General features: G+C 36.4%; 1 pseudogene; it reads right to left on the reverse strand.

The window, feature by feature from the left end:
• Positions 1 to 6762: 6762 nt before the first annotated feature.
• LOC119057288 (60S ribosomal protein L39-like) lies at positions 6763 to 7012 on the reverse strand (annotated as a pseudogene).
• Between the last annotated feature and the right edge of the window lie 15731 nt (positions 7013 to 22743).

Consider the following 22743-nt stretch of genomic DNA (forward strand, 5'->3'; position numbering starts at 1 on the left):
GATGACTTCTCACTGTGTTCATACCTAGTAGATATGGCCAAGGTGCTCTGTGGGGTCTATTTAATGAAAGCATTAATTGTATTCATGAAGGCTTCACCCTAATCACCTAAGAAAGCACCTCTCAAAATCCTGACATCCTGATACCATAACATTCAGCATTAGGTTTCAGCATATGAATCTTGGGGCATAAATATTCAGTCTATAGCACTCTGTGTCTTGAGACCTTATGAAGCTCACTTATTAGTTTAGTTGCTTTTATGTGGCTTATTTGGGATTTTCTATGTGATCATAAATAAATAGATAAGTAAAGAGAACTTGTAAATAAAGAGAGTTTTATTTTTCCCCAAATCTGTATGTCTTTTTAGTTTTTGCCTATTGCACTGGCTAGAACCCATAGTACTTTACTGTATGATTCTTACTGAGAAATATATATGCTATAATATATTATGTGTATTATAAATATTGTTAAAAAGGAATAAAGATTATTTTATAGAGAAATAATCTAATAATACATTAATACCTTACACCTATTGGAATGGCAAAAATAGAGAATTACAATACTAAATACAGGTGAGAATGCACAGCAACAGAAACTCTCATTCCCTGTTGGTTTAAATGCAAAATGGTACACTCTCATTGGAAGACAGTTTGGCTGTTTCTTACAAAACTAAATATACTCATACCATTCAGTTCAGCAATAACATTCCTTGGTATTTATTCAAATGTGTTACAAACCTTTATCCACACAAAACTTTCAGATAAATACTTACATCAACTTTATTGATAATGTACAAAACTTGGAAGCAACCAAAATGTCCTTCATTGGGTGAATGGATAAATTATACATGAATTTTAATAACAACTTTATTCATAATAGCTCACAACTTAAAATGACTTGCTATCTAGATGCAAACTGTAGTATACCTGGACAATGGAATATTATTTGGTACTAAAAAAGAAATAAGCTGTGAGCCATTGAAAAACATGGAAGAACCATAAACACATAATGTTATATTTGGTCCAAGATGAAGATATAACTTGTATCACAATTAGTCCTTTTATTCCTTCTCTTTGTTTTTTTTTTTAATAATTCTTGCCATTAGTTGTAAAACCACAAAAAAGTCTACATTGGTTATATTTTAAATTAATTTGGTAGCACCCACTCTGGGAATACTATATTTTCCTTGAGGTTGTTACCTTTAAAATGATGAATACTCTTTCTCTAATTCGATACAAATGTTAGATTTTTCAAAAATAAATACCAGAATCTCTTATTGTATATGCCAAAGCTCCCTGTTTTGTGCTAGCTGTACACTTTGGATCCAAGTAAAAAAGATCCATTTTTCCTGCTGGTGAAAAAAACTGCAGTAATGAAAATACTACTGTATTTCTTAATGAGTTACAACTATTTTATTTTATTTTTATTTTTTTAAAGATTTTATTTATTTATCTTTAGAGGGGAAGGGAAGGAGAGAGGGAGAGAAACATCAATGTACGGTTGCCTTTCATGCATCCCCTGCTGGGAACTGGCCTGCAGGGAACCGGCCTGCAACCCTGGTATGTGCCCTGACTGGTGATCAAACCGCAATTGTCTGGTTCACAGGCCCGCGCTCAATCCACTGAGCTACACCAGCAAGGGCTACAACTATTTTAGAATAGCAACCATCATTGTATTTTTGCAGGAAGGTTTCTACTCACTTCTGTGTTAATGTTAACATTTTAGGCAATTGTATCAAAGCAGACATTTTGAATACATTGAAAACTAAAAAATTATTTATGATTTCATGAAAATCTAAGATAAATTTAACAACTGACAATGATTCTCTGGAATTAATAAATACTACAAAACATGAGGCAACATCCTTACTCTTTAAAAAGCACATTAGAAACATCTTTTCAAAAATATATTAAATGCAATACAGCAAAACAAACATTCTGCAAAACTGAAATAAATTGTAATAATTTGTTTTCTAAGAAGACTTTTAAAAATTAAATCCTTATCATGTAAAGCTGGGGGAAAAGGCACCATGACTTGAAAAGGAATACATTTTTTAAAGAAGTACAATAATATTCTGATTTTATCTAATTTTACAACAGTTTTATGGGGAGCTACTGTCAGCCATTTAATTGAAACAGAATGATAAAAGAACTCAAGTAATTCATTTTTGCTCATTTTATTGTGACTTATAGCTTTACTAAAAGTATAACAGAACAAAACCCATCTGTCAGGTAAATGTAGACAATAGTGGTATACAATTACAGGCATGCTTATGAAAGAAACCAATAAAAATTGCTACAAAGGTAAAATTTATATCAGCACTTGAAACACCCAAAATGCTATGAAAAAATTTGTAGCAAAAAGCTTATAGGTTAAAAAAAAACTGTATTGTTCATCAAAGGACACTATTAAGAAAGTGAAAAGACAATGTACAGAATGGGATGAAATATTTTCATATATATGTATATAAAGGTCTGATATCCAGAATATTTAAAGAACAGTTACAATTCAACAACAAAAAGACAAACAACCCTATTAAAAATGCACAAGGATTTAATTAGACATTTCTCAAAGAAGGTATACAAATTACTAACTAGCATATGTAAAGAAGTTCATCATTATTAGTTATTAGGGAAATGGGAATTAAACTACTAAATAGCACTTCATACCCAATTGGGTGACACAGATGTGGAGAAATTAGAACCCATGTTGAGTATAGTTGGGATTGTAAAATGTTTCAGTCACTGTCAAAAGTTTGACAGTTCTCAGCAAGATAAAAATAGAACTATTTTATGAGTCAGAAGTCTCATTTATATACTCAAAAGCATTGAAAATACATGTGCACACAAAAATTGTACACGAATGTTCCTATCACTATTATTCATAATAGCTCCAAAATGAAAGCAATCCATTTGTCTGTCAGCTGGTGAATGTATAAGCAAATGTAGTACACCCATGCAATGGGATATTATTCAATCATAAGAAGGAATAAAATAGTTTATGGATGAACAGTGAAAGCATCATGTAAGTGAAGGAAGCCAGACACAAAAGGTCACATTATTGTTTGATTGAACTTATGCGAAACATCCGGAATATGTAGAAATTAGATTAGTGATTACTGACAGCTGGGAGTGGGGAGGAACAGAGAGTGACTGCTTAATGGGTAGGGTTTCCTTTTGTAATGATGAAATGGTTTTGGAAATACAGGTGACAGTTGCACAATATTGAGAATGTAATAAATGTCACTAAATTATACACTTTAAAATGGTTAATTGTCAATTATTTTAAATCTTTTTAAAAATATTTTATTTATCTATTTTTATGTCCTGACTGGGAATCAAACCGGCAGCCCTTTGGTTGGCAGGGTGGCACTCTCTCCACTGAGCCACAGCAGCTAGGGCTGTCAATTTTACGTTATGTGAATTTTAGCTCATAAAAACAATGAAAATAAAAGTTTAGAGGAAGTTCGTAAATCAGGTAGAAACATACTTTGGATTGGTATTTTAGATAAAATGCAATAACCCACACTGATTAGAAATGAATAAAATAATGTTCTTCTGGTAGAGCTGGTTGATTAAACCCAGTAAGGTATAAGAAACTTGATCCTGAATCTGTCACTATTGAGCTGTGTGATCTAAGACAAGTCATTTATCTTCTTTCTGCTTTTATGGTTTTACTTGTTAGCCTGAAAGAATTGAAAGGGACAAATCAACTTCCCTTATATGAATGATTTTTTTTTTTAATGTAGAGAAGGGGGCATTGTGGTTACTACTGGAAAGAATGAGTAATGTGAAGAACTCAGAAGATAGTTCAGAAAATCAATCCAAAATGTAGAAGATATAGGAAGCAGCCCTTTCAAACACAGTGAAGGAAGAAGAGAGGCAAAAGAACATATTCGAATTTGTGTTTCTTTGTATAGGCATTTGGTGTGATTGTTATTAGCGGCAATGGGCATTAGAGCCCCCTAACTATTCAGATTATCTATGAAAATATTTTGAGACATTGTTGAGGATTCCTCTAAAGATTACTTCTGCCCTGGCTGGTGTAGCTCAGTGGGTTGAGCACAGGCCTGCAAACCAGAGGATCGCGGTTTGATTCCCAGTCAGGGCATATTCCTAGGTTGCAGACTGGTCCCCTTCAGGCCAGTTCCCAGCAGGGGACGCATGAAAGGCAACCATACATTGATGTTTCTCTCTCTCTCTCCTTCCCCTCTAAAGATAAATAAATAAATAAAATAAAATAAAATAAAATTACTTCTCCTTGATCTTCATTTTCACTGTAAATTTGCTTGAGTCAAGCGTTAAAATACCTTTTCTCCTTTGTCATTTCAATTGCTATTTTTATTTTTATTTTTTTCAAGTTCTTTTTATTTTATTTTATTTTATTTTTTAATTGATTATGCTGTTACAGTCGTTCTATTCCCCCCTTCGTTCCCCTCCACCCTACCCCCCCATCCCCACCATTACCCCCCTTTAGTTTATGACCATGTGTCTCAAGTCCTTTAGATTCTATATTTCCCATGCTATTCTTGCCCCCCCCATCTATTTTCTATCTACTGTCTATGCTACTTATTTTCTGTACCTTCTCCCCCCCATCTCCTCCTCCCACTCCCCTGTTGCTAACCCTCCTTGAGATCTTCATTTCTATGTTTCCACTCCTGATCTAGCTGTCCTTTTAGTTTGCTTTTGTTTTAGGTGTGGTTGTTAATAACTGTGAGTTTGTTGTCCTTTCACTGTTCATGTTTCTTTAACTTCTTTTTCTTAGATAAGTCCCTTTAACATTTCATATAATAAGGGCTTGGTGATGATGAACTCCTTGAATTTGATCTTGTCTGAGAAGCACCTTATCTGTCCTTCCATTCTAAAAGAAAGTTTTGCTGGATAGAGCAATCTTGGTTGTAGGTCTTTGGATTTCATGACTTGGAATACCTCTTTCCAGCCCCTTCTTGCCTGTAAGGTCTCTTTTGAGAAATCTGCTGACAGTCTGATGGGGACTCCTTTGTAGGTGACTGTCCCCTTATCTCTTGCTGCTTCTAGGATTCTCTCCTTCATTTTAATTTTGGCTAATGTAATTATGATGTGCCTTGGTGTGTTCCTTCTTGGGTCCAACTTCTTTGGTACTCTCTGAGCTTCCTGGATTTCCTGGCTGTCTATTTCCTTTACCAGATTGGGGAAATTTTCCTTTATTATTTGTGCAAATAAGTTTTCCACTGGTGGCTGTGCCTTTCCCCTTTCTGGTACCCCTATAATTTGGATATTGGAGCATTTAAAGATGTCCTGGAGGTTCCTAAGACTCTCCTCATTTCTTTGAATTCTTGCTTCCTGACTCTTTTCTGTTTGGCCATTATTTGCTTTCTTCTGGTCCACTCCATTGATTTGAGTCCCATTTTCCTTTTCATCGCTATTGGTTTCCTGTGCAATTCCATTCATTTCAATTAGTTTCGCCTTCATATGTTTCTCTAATTTGTGGCTATAATCAACCAGTTCTGTGAGGATCCTGATGACCAGTGTTTTAAACTGTGCGTCTGAGAGTTTTGCTATTTCTTCATTGCTTAGGTCTATGGGCTCAGGGACTGTGAGAATTTGCGACATTTTTGGTCTGTTCTGGCCCTTTAAGTGTGAGAAGCGGCGCCTTGGACTCCCAGGTTGCTGGGTTGTGATGCTGTATGTGGGGGCGTGGTCAGAGCGGGAAATGGCGGCGCCCTCTACTGCCTCTGCTGCGGGGACCGCTGGGCCCCAGTCCAACCGCCCACTCCCTCGCCTGTCGGCTCGCGCACAAATAGGCGACCACAGTCAACAGGCAGCACCGCTTCCCCGCTGTCTCCTCCGCGGTTGCTCGCCTGGTCACTCGCTCGGTCACTCACTAGGTCCAACCCTGCGCCTGAGCCCGTCTGACTGAGTCCTCCTGTGCAACCCTGCTCCAGCAGCCACTGGTTTCGCCCCTTACTGGTCAGGCCAAAGAATTTGTTGTTAATGGACTTCTGAAAAGTTCAATTTTCCGTGTTCTGGCTGTGATTTCTGTTGCTAATATTTAGTTGTCCCTAAACTTGGTTGTGTGAGAAGGCACGGCACATCCACCTATACCTCCATCTTGGCGGAAGTCCCTCCTCAATTGTTATTTTTAAATTTTTCTTAGTATTTTTCACTTTAGTTTGGTTTAGCAGGAAGGGGAGAATGAAATCACCCCAAAGGGAATTTCTTTATTTACATATTAGCTCAGGTATAAGTGGCTCACTTATTTTCACCCAACTGCTCTCCTCTCTTTTGGGGAATAGAAAGGAAATTTTCTACAAATATTGTTTATATGCACAGAGGCTATTTATAGCATTGTGTGCATTTATGCATCAAACAATAACTAAACACCTACTTCCTGCTACTTTGAATATCAGCTATGTCATTTCCTATTCTAATTTGTGAAGCATTGGATTGTGTTTCAAATAGCTACTGGGTCCAAACCTAGAGGTGACTACATTTCAGTGAAGGGGGTGACATTATTAAAGTATTAATTCAGGAGATGTGATCTCGTAATCATTTTTTTACACAGAATTCCCAAGGAAGTTAATAGGAGATGGTGCATGGACCGATTGTAGATTTTGACTCCATATATTCTTCCTGAACTAATTTAGGATCTTTTGGGATGAAAAGTGGTATATAAATATAATACTCTACAAATGTTTTTTAAATGGTCTCACATTTATTAATGGACCAACCTACTACTGAAGAAAAAATGTCAAGAAAAAAAATCCAATTCCCAATAAAATGCCAAACTGTCCCCACAGCAGTGGTCTTTTCAGTAACTTCAAGAGGCAGACAACATGAATAGAGCGTAAATATGAAACACCTCTGATGTGCCCTTCCTTATAGAACCAGTTTGGTTCTTCTCCAGTGTCTCCTCTTGGAGTCGTACCTGACTTTATTACTAATTTTCATCAGAATCCACTGGGGGAATGGGCCAATTCTGATTTTGTTTCTTGTCCAGGAACCTCTTGATCCTGAAAGTCTTCTGAAAAGACATGGCAAAGAAGAACGAACCTCACAGACCACAATGGTGGAGAAAAAGAGATGAGGAAGCCAAATGTTTTTTTTTTGTTATGGTATCCTTCAAATTGCAACAAAGAACATTTTACAAAGATAGGCAATAAAACTTTAAGCTGAATAATAAAAGTAGGAGAAGATGAAGCAGCATAAGGAAAGGAAGTAGAAGAGACAGGTTTGATCTGCATGGTGCAAGAGGTGGGGATATATAAGGAGGTAAACATAAATTATTATTAGCAGTGTTAATGATATATTAGTTCTATTAGATTATGAATTTATTTTGAGACAATTTCTAATGCCAAACATTAATATTATATTTTGATATGCTGTGTGAAAGAAAAAATACACAATTTAACTTAAGTTGTGCTCCAAGTTATGTAAACTAGTTGAAAAATTTTTTTCTTTTTCTATATAACATAGAGGGAAAAAGTCTAGTTTTGCTAAGAAACTTTCTAAATCTACTTCAAATTGAATTGTACTTTCAAAGAAAAGTAGATATACAGGGATATTTTCAAAGGATGAGATTAGTTTAGGCAAACTAGGAAACATAAATTCTATGCCAGATTTCTTTTGATTCTACAGAAAAGAAATTTGTAATGGAGCAAAGAAACCCTGTGATTGGAGTGAGATGAACAAAGGTACAAAGCAAATGCATAATAATAACTTCTTCAGAGGTAAAAATAAAACAAACTGAAACTTTAAAACAAAACCAGCATGAAAGGAAAATTATCCTCCAAGATAGTACTTTACAATTTTCAAAAAAAGTTTTTTTTCTCTTTCATGTGAACTGTATCCATGTAATTTTCACTGGCTAAGGGAACAATACAAATTATGAAGGCTACTGATAAATGAACATAAAGTACTCAAGTAACACATTTACTATTATAAACTGATGTCATATTATTACATAAAGAAAAAAGTTACAGTTTACATTTATTAACCCAATAGTACTTAAAATAATTATAGAAAAATTATTATTAAATGGTGTTAAATTTTCTCATTGCCAATGATTTTATATTGGTAAAGCAAGGGAATTATTAGTAATTTATACAACTTTGTGGCAATTTATACTCCTCCTTAAGGCATTGTTTTTTATTCAAATATAAACTCATTCTGACTAAATTTGTTTTGACTATCGACCAGGTTCAGAGAGCTGCTTTCTTTTCTCAAGGCTGCAGACCATTGGAACTTCTATTCAGGGTCTCTTTTTCCACATGTATAAATGGAAGTGGTACTAATATTTCTGAGATTCCTCTTAGTACCTGAGATATTCTAAAAGAATACCTTTTGGATGTATCGATGAGGATTTAGTCTTTTTGAAATTTTCCATAAGGTAAAAACTTGTTAGTGATGTGCTATATTACCCTTGTTTGTGTGTTGTGTTCTAACCACATGTATTCTATTGCCTTCATCAAATCAAACAGAGGGAGAAGAAGAAACTCAAAATTCATGCAGAAATGTGGCAAGCAATGCATGTCTTTCACAGCCCTTGTCAAATGGGTAGAGCAGTGAAAATTTCAGACTGCTAAGTTCACTGGATGTCCACACAAGAAGGACAGTGTTTACTATTACTTCATTTTGATACAATATGTTGTTTCACCTGGTGATTTGATACTCAATACTCATTGTGTGATAATGTTGAAGAAAGACAAATGAAAAATTGCATTTGCTGATTAATTTGCTTGTGGCAAAACACAGAGCATGCAGCCTGCTTAAGCCCTTTGATGATCTCTATACAATTTGATCAGGGTTTAAAGGTATAGTTGTGCTTGGGACAAGAGACAGAAGCTCTTTTCCTATATGGAAGCAGCACAAGAGAAGCAAATTACAATGGGGTGCCACAGAAGTAACACAGTCTGAGTCACAGCTGTCACTGATATTACTGCTGCCTTCTCAGCTTTCCCAGTGCCTAAAATCATGACTTTCTACAGGTAACACATACACCTGGATTTGCGCACATATGCCCATGTGCCCATATGCATGCTTGTACATACACACACCACATACGTCTGCTTTGCCCCAAGCCTTTACCCAGCTACTCATACTTTAGAACATTTGCTTTGCGACACAAGCATCTGTCTGTCTATTGGAACAGGTCTATTTATAATTACAAAGTCCTGGCCTGTGCTAGATGAAATATTCATGTACACTCCACAGCCAAACTGCACTTATGGCATAGTAAACTGCAAACATTGTCATAGTAAAAGCAATTTTGAAGCATGGTTCATGCCAGCTTAATAAAAATGTCATTTTAAATATTGTTTAAGAGCACCAATTTAACAACTTTTACAACACCGGACCACCACAATGTATCTATTGTCTACAGTATATTTGGAAAAACTAAAATGAAAATGAAAAGAAGTCCTTGGAGTCAATCATGTAGTTCCCAAGTACTGACATGGCATTAATAAAGGGTCTCCCTTTATTTCTGAACAATCCTGGAACATGGGGATGATCTGATCCCTTTGAATTGGTTCCTAAACCCTGGGCGGTGTATTACCTGGCACATCCATACACAGTAGTGACTTGCTACCTCATAAACTACACAGAGACAATAATGGACAATTGACTTATTTGGTGTGTGTCAGGGGGAAGGGAATGTATTTATCAAAGGGTTAATGCCAAGATGCTCTATCCTCCATTATATACTCCCTTAGTTTACTTCTGTTTATTATTTAAGAGTCAAATCAAAGTGTGCATGTGTGTTGAAAGCTCAAAAATAGACTATTTAGCTCTGACTGGTGTGGTTCAGTGGGTTGGGTGTCGTAGTGCAGACCAAAAGGTCCCCAGTTCAATTCCCAGTCCGGGCACATGCCTGGTTTGCTGACCAGGTGTTTGGTTGGAGGGTGTGTGAGAGGCAACTGATTGATGTTTCACTCTCTCTGTTTTCCTCCCTCCCCCTTCCTCTAAAAAAAGAAATACAATTTTAAAAATAGACTATTTATAACCCAGAAGAAGGTGTGGAAGTTTGGATTGTCTGAGACAATTTTCAGTGGTACCGTACCATTCTTTTCTTAGTGCATTATTATCTCTCCCTCCATTCATCCCTTTCTTTCCTCTACATTTCCCCCTGGGTGGTATTCAAGGCAACAGAGTGCAGAAATATCTAATGGAAAATAAAAATTTGTAAAGGAACTATAAATTTAAGAGTGCAGCTTGATTTTTAAATGTGGACAGTATATTTCTCATCACATTTTTTTTCCACCAGAACATAAAAGGAATTACTTGTGGTCCAAATAATGTAGTTTGAAAGGTTACCTAATGAGATTGTTTCATTTATGGAAATTGCGACTAAAGAGTACTTGATGAGTTATTCACTTCAGGATGCTCTAGAATAAAAATAAAATGACTATCAAACTCATTTTTTTGAAAACATAAAATTTATCTTCAAAACCCAAATAAAAAATTATAATATAGAACGTAGGACCAGATGGTCTTTAATATATGGGAGATTGGTGTAGAGACATCTCGAGCCAACTACAAGTATAAGAATTATTGTGTTTCAGTATTGACTCAAGAATTTAGGAGCTACTTACAGAAACTGCAGAGTTTAATCAATAGAGTAAAATATTTCACTATACAATTTAAATATTATGCCTTTTAATAATAATCATGTATAAAAACAACATTGGATTGACCTCTACCACTTTGGCACTAATGCAGAAAGACTGGGTATTGGAAAGAGAGATGTCATGACTTTGTGAATGGAATACCACATCATTTTTTATAATAAAAAAGAAAACCCAAGAATATAATAGGCACTTATAATTCTTACCTGTACAATTAACCTTTTAGTTGTATTCTGAATAGATAATATTCACTTGAATGTGCTATCATTTCTTTTAAAATAACAGTGCAATTATCAGGAGTAAGGATAGAATGGTGTGAAGTATTTGGTGTCCAAGCTTCCTATTTCCCACTCTGCCACTAACTAGCTAAGTCCCCTGAGTCACTCCACCTCTGCAGGCTTCAAGTTCTTTATCTCCAATATGATTTGGATTTAAGCATCTCTAAGGTCCCTTTCATTTCTATTACATTTATGATTTCATTCAAATGATCTTAATATTAACTATCTGAAATATCATTTAATGCTTTATATACACAGTATTCCCAATTACTGTGAATTGATAACTGTGGACAGTAGTAAAAACTGAGTTTCTATTTTTCCCAGTACTTTATGCTATTATTTTGAGGATAACTTATAACTAGTGATAAGTTATCACTAGTTGTCATTCACATCTCAATTTTAGAAGTCACATGAAAGTTTCAAGATGTTGTGCCAGACCATTTCATTTATTCAGAAAAACCACAATACATAGGATAAGTCACCTTTGGATACATGGTCATGTGATCAAAAGAGGATACATTAGTATTATACACTGCAAAACAAATCATCACAAAACTAATGACATAAAAACACTCACATTTATTATCTCATCATTCCTGGGGGTAAGAAATTCAGGCACAGCTTATATGAACCCTTAGCAAGACTATAATCAAGGTGTGGGCCAGGGCTGAGTTTTCATCCAGAGCTGTGAGGATGTGTTTGCTTCCAAGCACTCCCAGCTTGCAGGCAGATTTCATTTCCTTATGGCTGCAAGACCCATGGCAGCTTGCTTCTTCAACGCCAACAAGGAGAGCAAGACTCTAGAGCAAGTCTGCTAGCAAGATAGAGTTTTATGTAACAGCACAATAATGGCAGTGACATTCTATTACCTTTGACATATTTTGCTGCTTAGGAGAAAGTCACCAGTCCCACCTACACTTGAAGAGAGAGGATTATACAGAAACACCGGGAGACAAGTATCATGGAAACGACCTAACAGTTTGTTCATCACAGAAGAAATATGAGGATGTAAATCGTGCCCCACTTTAATTTCTTCTCTTTTCTCTCTCTTCTCTACCCTCCCCATTGGCCTCTCCTTTTTTCCTTCTTCTCCTTCTCTCTCAGTTTTTCTTTTAGTAACACTGATCATTATGACTGAATTGTGTAGATACTCTACACACATGTGAAAGGTCAAAAGCTACATTAGTGATGCTGCCTAGCTTCAAGTACAGGTACATAACCTGAAGACATACAGTTGGCTTTTCTGCTTTACCCAAATACTAGGTAGTTATGAGTTATGTGATCATTGTCAAATGCTCTTACTCCTGGCTATGTAATTACATGTAAAAAATGTCTGATGCAAATCAGTCCCTGAACTTTAACCAAGTCAAAGGTTCAAGTGAAGATTGATTTCTCTTGGCAGCTAGTGTGGCATAATTCTCACTAATTTCATGACTCAATTTTAGTATCAAGTATTGAACAATCAATATTTTAAAATACTTTATCTGTCTAAAAGACAAATGTTTGCAAGAAATTTAGTGAGTAGAGGAAGAAAACATAAACATAAGGTAAAGGAAGAAACCTGTCTTTAAGTACCATTCACTCTCAAGTGTTCATGGACTCAGGATACAAGCATTCTTCTGTTCTCTGTCATCCTCTTGGCCCACTGCTATCGTATATCATTACTGTTTCTACTGGGTGAGCAGAAAGAGGTCACTAAATTCAAACTCAAATCATTTTTTTTTGCCACTTATATAGAAGAAGAATGTCTCTAGTGAAATCCTCTAGGCGCCTCTAGTTAAATCTTGGACTTTTTCCTTCAGATGAGTTCCTCTTAATCTTTGTTTTGTTGGCAGACTAGTGGGTCTGTGTGACGGTGATTTAGGGTGGGCTATTCTGATTATGTTTGGATTTAGTGTTGAAGATTCTGATCATCTCCTGTCTTTATGTTGCTTTTCTAATTCAACACTGTTTAAAAACTTAAAAAAATACATTAAGGTAGGGCATTAGCTCCACTTACATGTTGTGACTTCTGTGTGGAAAAATTGTTCCTATATTGACAAAACAATGATGTAAGATGAACGAAGTCCACAATCGTATAGGGCAAGGTAAATCATATAGAGCATTGACAGAAATTTCTGTGTGAGATGGAAGTATTACTCAACCAAAACAAATGCAGACTTTTTTGCTTGGTTGGGGATACATATGTAAGATATTATGTATATTATGTATGTATATTATTCCTTCACTTAAATCCAAAGGAAATGAAATGGTTATTTTATGAAAGTAATAAAGAAGATTGTTAATCATTCAAATACATGGAGTCATGTCTGCTAAGGAGGACAGTTCTGCCTAGTTCACAAGGATATTTCAAATGAAAGGAAATATCTCCTTTCCATTCCCATATTCTATAAGGAAATAACAAGCCCACTTAGAGATATTAATAAATGGAGTAATTAAGAAATTGTAGTTTAATTCTGCAACCATTGGTAGTAGTTTATCAACTCAATAGTAGCTACTATGGAAAAAAGGAATTTTTGGTTAGAGTACAATGCATTTATTAAACTGTTAGAAATGAGGCAGGTCTATTCTTTCTATCTGCTTTCTATAGGCCTTTGGACTTCCAAAGCATGTATATTACTTCATGTTAATTCAGTGCCATAAAGGATATATTTTCCAGTGATATTATGTTAGATTATATGGTGATATTTTGTCATTCATTAAACATCTTTTGATCACCACACTAGGCATAAAGATCTGCTAATAATTATTCACTTTAAGTACTTGTATTAATGAAATAAAGAGTTTATTAATTTCTTAAAAGTGGGGTTTTAAATAGCTCACGCAATTTTTAAGTGGAATTAAAAAATTCAGAGTTTGGTCAGGTTCTTTTTCTCCTGCCATTCACCTCACTGGAATATTCCTCTAATTTAAAAAAAATATATATATAAGCCAGAGGAAACATTATGTTTTTATGAACAGAAATATATAATCTATTTTTTAGAAACTCAACTTGTCTGTTAAAATTCACAAGAACAGTATTGGTAGCCCGCAGTTCTAGAATAAGGCCAATTATCCATTTCCTTTCCCTTGCAGTTTTATTGCCCCCCAGTAGTCATTTGTTGGTAAAATAGCAATGCCTATTCAGGTGTTGAAAGTAGTAAAATATTTTTTTCAGGTAGTTAAGCAACTGACTAGAAAGACAGGAATAGAGAATTATATTTGGAACCGACAAATGAAGGGCAAGAAGTAGTTGAATGGAAAACCCTCAGCAAAATAGTATCTTTTTATTGTTGCAAGGAATCAGCTTTTAATTGTAGCTTCTTTTTTTTTAATTTTTCAAAAATATTTTATTTTTAGAGAGAGGGAAAGGGAAGGAGAAAGAGTGGGAGAGAAACATCAATGTGTGGTTGCCTCTCATGTGTGCCCCTACTGGGGACCTGGCTTGCAACCCAGGCATGTGCCCTGACTGGGAATGGAACTGGCGAACCTTGCTTCACAGGTCTGTGCTCAATCCACTGAGCTACACCAGCCAGGGCAAATTGTAGCTACTTTTTTTAGTGTACACTTTTAAGAAATTGGATAGAGGAAAAGACCTTTCAGTAATATAAAATCTGAACTTTGAATACTTTCTGAGAGAGAATAATAAAAAGTCTATAATGATCATATCAGAAATCAGATGGGTCTTTTGTGGCTCAGCAGTGGCCTGAAATAGTGACAGAGAGGGAAGTACGATGTAGTCCAGAGACCAGTGAAAAAAGATTGTCTGATATTTGTTTTTCAATTTATAATGTATATGCTTAAATTAGTTCTCAGCAAACTGTATATATTAATTATCTAGTTCTGATTATGTTCTTATATTGTTGTTTTTATGACGTTTTAAATATAAAGTATTAGTTTATGTTTTAAGAAAACATTTAGATTGGTTACACTCAGATGCCTTTTGAGTTGTAGTCCTGGTGATTTTATAACTCCTAACTAGGACTTCTTCGTAATTTGGTGGACTGCTTGTATGTTGGGGACTGCTCTGCCTGGTTTCAGGAATTGTAACTACCCCCCATGGCTAAGAATGAGCGAGTGACCTCCTGAATGCCAAGCCACAGGAGACAAAAGCTTGTCTCTGGTAGCAAATGCTGCCTCAGTTTCCTCTCCCTGCCCTCAAAGCTTGGTCGGAAGTCCATGCCGGGTAAGACTCCTCACAGTGGGGGGGGGCACCTAAGCCAGATGTGATCACTTGGGAGGCCATCATGGAAGGACTCGGGGGGGGGGGAGCTGCAACAGAGCGAGCAATAGACCCTTGCCTCCCAGCTATGTGACATAGCTCGGGTCCCCATGTCCTCTGGGAGAAGCGCTTCCTGCCTCTAATCCCCTTAAGCCTGAATACCTGATGGGGAGAGGTACAGCTCCTTGCCTTGCCAGAGTGGATCCCCAGGGAAAAATCTGGCATCACAAAGACTTCCAGATAAACCTGTGAAACCTGCTTTTCTAAGAGTAGTTTCATTCATATGTTAAGGGTCCGAGCAGGAAATGAATATGTCTCCCAAAGTTTCTGCAAACCCCCTTTCCTGACAGCCTCTGACTCAGACTGAGCCCTCAGATTTCTTTGAAATGTTATCCACTGTTTGATCCTTGCTACCCTGTATTCCTGTGTATTACAAGTCAATAAAAGTCCCGGGAGGAAAGAGCTCCAGGCCTTTTTCCTCTGAGAAACTGGCCACCTCTCCTCCCAAGCAGATCATGACTTGGTAGTGTTTACTTTCATCCGTGGTGGACGGGGGGAGGGGGGGTTTGAGGGCAAAGTTGCCTCCACATCTGGTGCCTGGCCCAGGGACCTGACCGGAACCAGGACCTGCTTTGGACCAGAGCCTTGGAGCCACAAGGCCATGGATGCACGCCTAAGAGGATGGGAATCAATGCTTCATCCCCAGAGGGATCAGGTGCAACTGTTGATAAGACCCCCAGGTGTGTTAAAGATAAGAGGAAGGTTACTTTTACCACCCCTTGAGTGGTTTTCTTCTCTCCCCTGCACTCCCCACCCCCTTGAGTAGTGAGGTATTTTTATGATCATTTCAGCTCCTTGCTGAAAACACGGAAGAGGCAACTTCCTCCCTCTGGCTCAAGAAATCGGGTGTCCCTACGTGAGTGGGGGCCTATCAGAGGTGTCTGGGGTCCAATCCCTAAGATGTGCAGGGGCTCATAGGGAATTCCATCTCATGTTAATCTTGGGGCTTGGCGGGTGAGCGCATCTAAGGACTGGTCATCCCGCGCCCTGAGCCCTCTCAGCTGTCTAGGCAGCTGGGAAGTGAACCCGTAACCCATAAGCGGGTTGAGGGATACCTGAAATATTCTGTGCCTCTTTCCCTGACGGTCTTCTCACCAACAGAACACTTATGACCCACTACACTCTGCTCCCTAGCAAGAGATAAGATTTAAAGAGTGCAGAGGAGTAACTGAATTTGCCGCTTTTTTGCGGTAGAAGGGATTTTAGAAAAAAGATTCCTTTGGGAAAGTGCGTGCACCCAGAGTGGTCCCCAACACTTTTATATACACATACATTTTAATATTCACCCTAGGACACATTCGTTGAATTTTAAAAAGTGCGAAGGAGAGAGAGAGAGAAAAAAAACACATCTACATAAGAGAGAGACATCTATTGGTTGCTACGTGCACATACCCTGATTGAGGGTCGAACCCACGAACTTCTGCTGTACAAGACAATGTTCCAACCAACTGAGCCACACGTCTAGGGCAGGGTGAACCACTTTTAAAAAGCTCTTTGTCAACGAATGATTTAGGTAACAGCAACTTGAGAAATATGTAAGTACCTGGCTGGTGTAGCTCAGTGGATTGAGCGCGGGCTTGTGAACCTCACGATCGCGGTTTGATTCCCAGTCAGGGCACATACCTGGGATGCAGGCCAGGTCCCAGCATGGGACCCACAAGAGGCAACCATACATTGATATTTCTCTCCCTCTCTCCTTCCCTTCCCCTCTAAAGATAAATAAATAAAATCTTAAAAAAAGAAAAGAAATATGTAAGTAAACCAGTGTTCTTATGTGGAAAATAGGATGATTAACACTGGCTCATCTCTTTAGGTGCCTAGGAACAAAAACTAATAAAATTATTATAGACAGTTGATAATATATTAATTGTTGTACAAATGTATGTTCAACAGGAAGAACAGCAATAGCAGTACTTTGCATCCTACCAAATATCCCCTCTTTCAGTAAAGTCAGTTCTCTCCTCCAAGCTTCTGTGTAATTTATTGCCAAGTGCAAATTATCTCGATTTACCTATGCTCACTGCTACTGACATTTAATTCATTATCATGTAAAGTGTTTTGAAAGAGCTTTGAGAAATAAAGGAATTAAATATGAAATCAGGTTCTTTTTTATTATCTATTCCCTACAGCTTCCTCTCTGTTACTTTTAATAAACAGGTATTAGTATTTCTGTGAACACTTCAGAAGGGCTGAGGATAGAGAACAATAAATTTCTTGGACTCTAAAATCCTCTGGCACTTCCTCGTCAATCTCACTTTCATTCTGATCTTAGGTAAAATCATAGCTTTACTTTTAAAAGAAATTATAACAGCTGAAATTTATTTTGCATGTATAAAGAGTCTTTATCATGACTAATACTGGAATGTGCATTGTTTAGACTTTAGAAAGGAGACATCTTAACTAAGGAAAACAGTGGGACAGAGAAGCTAAGTGATTTACAAGAGGACTCAAGGTAATTCAATGTCTGAACTGGAGATTCTCCAGGATTTACACTCTCTTAACCCAAATGTCTACTCACAGATTCTCTTAAGTTGCCTTTCTTGGAAATCTTTAATGTCCTCTATAAATTCAACTTCTTCTGTAGAGGAGTTAGGACCAGAGTCATCTTACAAAAAATAGACTAGATAAATTCCTGAGACTGTAAAATACTAAGCTTTGGAAGAGTGTTCCACATTTTGTTTCTGTCTTTCCTGTCAAGATGATTCTACAATTAGCAAACTTACCTTCAGTTGTTCTCATTGTCTCCTTTTCTGTATACATTTCCATATTTTATGATAATGATTATAATTATTTTTCTTCCTTTTTCCTTTTTTCTTCATCCTGTGGATTTTACAGTGGTAATATCTTTTGTAACTTGTATCAGTGGATCTCACAATGGATTAGTTTTACTACTGTGTCAGTAGCTTTTCTTCCTTTGCAAAATTACTTAGAATTCTTCAGATTTCCTTCCTCCTGATTCCCACTTGAGTCTTTCATTGTCTTGAATAAAATCTGGTCCCTTTCTCCTCATTATATATACTAAAGGGGCTCAGTGATCATCTTGCTAATGTGTTATAATTAGTGACCCTTCTGTAATTAATGTAATACTCCCTTCTGGAAAAATGCACATAAAAAGAGGGAGGATAGCAAGGTACTCTTATTAAGGTGCTGGATTATTACTGCCACTATTTTTTCTAATAAAAATGAGTGCAGCAGCAGTATCAGTGGTAGTAGTACAATAAGTACCGTCCACTGAGTCAATACCACAGATCCATGGTCTATTGTCTCAACCTGACATGTATTTCATTTTTAAAAGCTTTACAAATGCAAATTGTTGAAGTGATTTGCAATGTTATTCAAAGTAAATGCACTTTTAATAGAAAATCAAACTTATGAACTCATGTTGTTGCCTTCATTTTATTTTTTCAAAGATTTTATTTGTTTTTAGAGAGAGGGGAAGGGAGGGAGAGAGAGGGGGAGAGAAACATCATGTGAGAAAAGAAGTATCATCGATTGGTTGCCTTTTTTTTCATGTCATCATTCCTCTTTTTTAAAAATATATTTTATTGATTATGCCATTACAGTTGTTCTATTTCCCCCTTCATTCCCCTCCACCCTGCACACCCCTCTCCCAACATTCCCCCCTTTAGTTTATGACCACGTGTCTCAAGTTCTTTAGATTCTATATTTCCCATACTAGCCCTCCCCCTATCTATTTTCTACCTACCGTCTATGCTACTTATTTTCTGTACCTTCTCCCCCTTTCTCCTCCTCCCACTCCCCTGTTGCTAACCCTCCAGATGATCTTCATTTCTATGGTTCCGCTCCTGATCTAGCTGTCCTCTTAGTTTGCTTTTGTTTTAGGTGTGGTTGTTAATAACTGTGAGTTTGCTGTCCTTTCACTGTTCATCTTTTTTATCTTCTTTTTATTAGATAAGTCCCTTTAACATTTCATATAATAAGAGCTTGGTGATGATGAACTCCTTGAATTTGACCTTATCTGAGAAGCACTTTATCTGCCCTTCCATTCTAAATGAATGCTTTTTTGGATAGATCAATCTTGGATGTAGGTCTTTGGATTTCATGACTTGGAATACTTCTTTCCAGCCCCTTCTTGCCTGTAAGGTCTCTTTTGAGAAATCAGCTGACAGTCTCACGGGGACTCCTTTGTAGGTGACGGCCTTTTATATGCGGCCCAAGTGAGAACTGAACCCATAACCCAGACATGTGCCCTGACTGGGAATCGAACTGGCAACCTTTCACTTTGTGGGATGACACCCAACCAACTGAACAACACCAGTCAGGGCTCCTATTATTTTCAACTAATGTTCTTAGCACTCATTTTGGCATAGTTTTGATGGGGTTAAATAAACATGCTGGCATTTTACTGTAGCCCTCTCTCTTCCTTGAGGCCATCAGAGACCAAACTGACTCTTAATGAGATCTTTGGTACATCATTGTGAACTTGGATGGAAATAGGGAGTTTCTATAAAGCAAACCTTGTTATGATGATTTAATGTATTAATCAATGAGAAGAACTGTGAACTTTTCACTTATTTTTATCTAACGAAAATAAGATAGAAAGTCTTCTTTTACTTTGCATGTATAAGAGTCAAAGAATAAAAGTGTATGACATGCGAGCACCAGGAATGTTTAAAAGTGAGGCAGGTGAAAGCTGCTGTAGTATTTTATATCATTGCTGGGCTGTCACATTGTCAGTTAAATTTACCTTTTGCAAGCCTGTTCATGGTTCACTTTGAATAAATACAATAGCTAAAGGGAAGGAAAAAGGTCCAGCTTTCTGGTTTGTCATCTTGAAAAATGATGAGGGCATTCAAAATGGAGGGGTTGTATTTTAAGTAGTGTATGTTCGGGAGAGTGATTATCTGCATTTTTTTCAGGTTTGTTTGCAGGTAGGTAATGTTATGCCTCTGTGATATTTAAATGTATTTTTTCTCTGCTTTCTAAACTCCTAGCAATGGTTATGATTCTAGAAATAATAAAACATGCCAAATGCTTTCAAATTGATTACTAATCTAGTGGGGATTAGAAGTAATCAGAGTCTAAAAAGGAAAGAAGGAGTAGAAGGAAGCACCCTATTTGGTATGAACAATGCTTCTTTCATAAGGAGAATTCTCTTTAGAGTCCCTAGTTAAACCGTAATAAAGGATTAAATTTTGAAAACTGGTTTCAAAATATATTAAAAACTTCTCAAACTTCAATAGCTTACTTACATAAATGACCTGTATCCACTGAAACACGAAGATATATTATTTTGTTAGGTGTTTTCCATTATGCACCACTAATTCAAATGCTTTCTCCCTCTTTTCCATGAATTTGTATACTTGATACATCTAGCATTGTGTCCCTTTGTTTAAGGTATAAGTTGCTGCATAACAAGTTAACCTCAAATTCGGTGGATTAAAACTATGCCCATTATCCCACAGTTTCTTTGAGTCAGTAATTTTGGAAAAGCTTAGTTGGGTGAGTCTAGCTCAGGATCTCATCCCAGGAGTTGTAGCCAAGATGTCAGCCAGGACTGCTAGCATCTGAAGGACTGATTGACAGCCTGGGGGATTCATTTCCAAGCTTACTCACATGGCTGTTAGTTTGAGTCCTTAAGTTTTTCACCAGCTAAGATCTCCATTCCTTACAACACATGTCTCTGGATAACTGAGTGTCTTCATGACAGCATCTGGTGTTCGCCACAATGAGTGATCTGAGAGAGAAAGAGTGTTGAAGTGCTTTTTGTGAACTAGTCTCTGAAGTCACACAATATTTTGTTCTATTTGTTTGAAGCACATCGCTAAGTCCAGCTCACATTCAAGGTGGTCTATTAGGCTCTGGCCTCTTGAAGTGAGGAGTGTGTAAGAATTTGTGGACATATCATAAAACCATCACATTATGTATCACTTATTCCTCTTAGTCATTCCTCATAGCCACTAAAAAAGCTTCCTGAGTGGGTAATTACTCATTATTTCTCTATGGCTTCAGTGGCAGCTTTGGTAGTAGACATCCTTAGATTTTTTTCCTACATCTCTTAATAACATTATTGTATACTTCATTAATGGTGCTTTTAAATAAACTTATTTTATTATTTCAGTTGACATATAATATTATAGAGTGGTTGGCAAAAGTACAGTTACAGTTATTCATAATAAATAATACAGTAGTTAAAAATAAATAATAATACAAAATAAAATTCGTGTTTCATGTATGCACAGTTGTAAGCCTACTTTTGCCCACCCTGTATAAGTTTCAGGTGTGCAACATGATTACACATTTATATCACTTACAAAGTGGTCATCCCAGTGAGTAAATAGACTTTTGAATAATTTTTCCTGGATGTTCACAGACACATTCAAAACAGTTACTTGTATCTATTCTCCAGGAAATGTTTGATCTGTTCTGTATTTGACTCCTAACGTGGATGTTGAATATGACATTTCCTCAGTCCTAGCAGTGGTTTTCTGTTTCACTAACATCTTTTATGATATTGTTATGGGTTAGACCTTGGTATTGAACAGGAAACTATATTATATATGATAAAAAAGGGTTAAGTAGAGCTATGGACTGTTAGCAATCAGTTCTGTAAAGAAGTGTTTAATATCATTAATGGTAATTATTACTTTATGGCAACATATAAACATACTGTGAATAATTGGTTGACTGATATAACCAAGAAAAGCTATAAAATCATAGATATTGTGTCTGGAAGGGAACATGGGAATATGTAGTCCAAACTCTGTCTTTAATTTACAGATGTGAAAACAGAGTAACTGATTTTCTGGGATAAAGAGCTCTGTGGATTGTAGCAGAACATTTTGTGTATAGAGAAAGCAATAAATAACTTTTAACTGGCTGATGATAATGCTGAGTTTTTCAATTCTCACTAATATTGGCCACAATGTCTTCTTTAGATAGCTATTATTATTTTCAGTGTGATTGGGGGAGGTAATTCTTATTTAACTTATTATTGCACAAATCATCAATTATATTCTGCTTGAAAGGTGATTTTGCTATGGCTGTTTTGCATTTAAGAATTAGTCTGCTGCTTATAGTGTTTTCATGTATACTCTGTGACTTTCTTTTCACAAAGATTTTGAGCAACAAGGGCAAGTGTAAATATGCATGCTTTATATTAGAAAACAAAAGCCAATTAAGTGACCATAGCATTTGTTTTTTCCGCTAGTCCATGTTTCCCTCTATGTTCATAATTTATGTTTAGTTATGTACTGATTTATGCCCAGTCTTGTTCTAAAAGCATTTTAAAGGACTTATAAAATTCATACAGCACAAAAACATTGAAACAAAAAGAAAGGATTAGATAAATCAGTGCAAAAATAAAAATAAACATAGAAAAACAAAACAAAGCCAGGGTGATATAAATACACAGAATTAGTACCGAAATGTCAGTATACCTGCTATAGTAGGCCAAACATTTACCTCTGAGCTTCTTAACATTTCATACAAAAGTAGACATTCATGTTCATAGCTCACAATGAACATGAGGTAAAAATAAGCCAGTTTTATAAAAGAAATACAATTATACCTCATACTGAGATGTAAGAGAAAATTTTCCAATGCATTTTGTAAGGAAGGTGTTATATAATGTGATGAGCAA

This window comes from Artibeus jamaicensis, unplaced genomic scaffold (genome assembly GCF_021234435.1).
Source record: "Artibeus jamaicensis isolate MK-2021 breed Jamaican fruit bat unplaced genomic scaffold, CSHL_Jam_final contig_240, whole genome shotgun sequence".
NCBI lineage: Eukaryota > Metazoa > Chordata > Mammalia > Chiroptera > Phyllostomidae > Artibeus > Artibeus jamaicensis.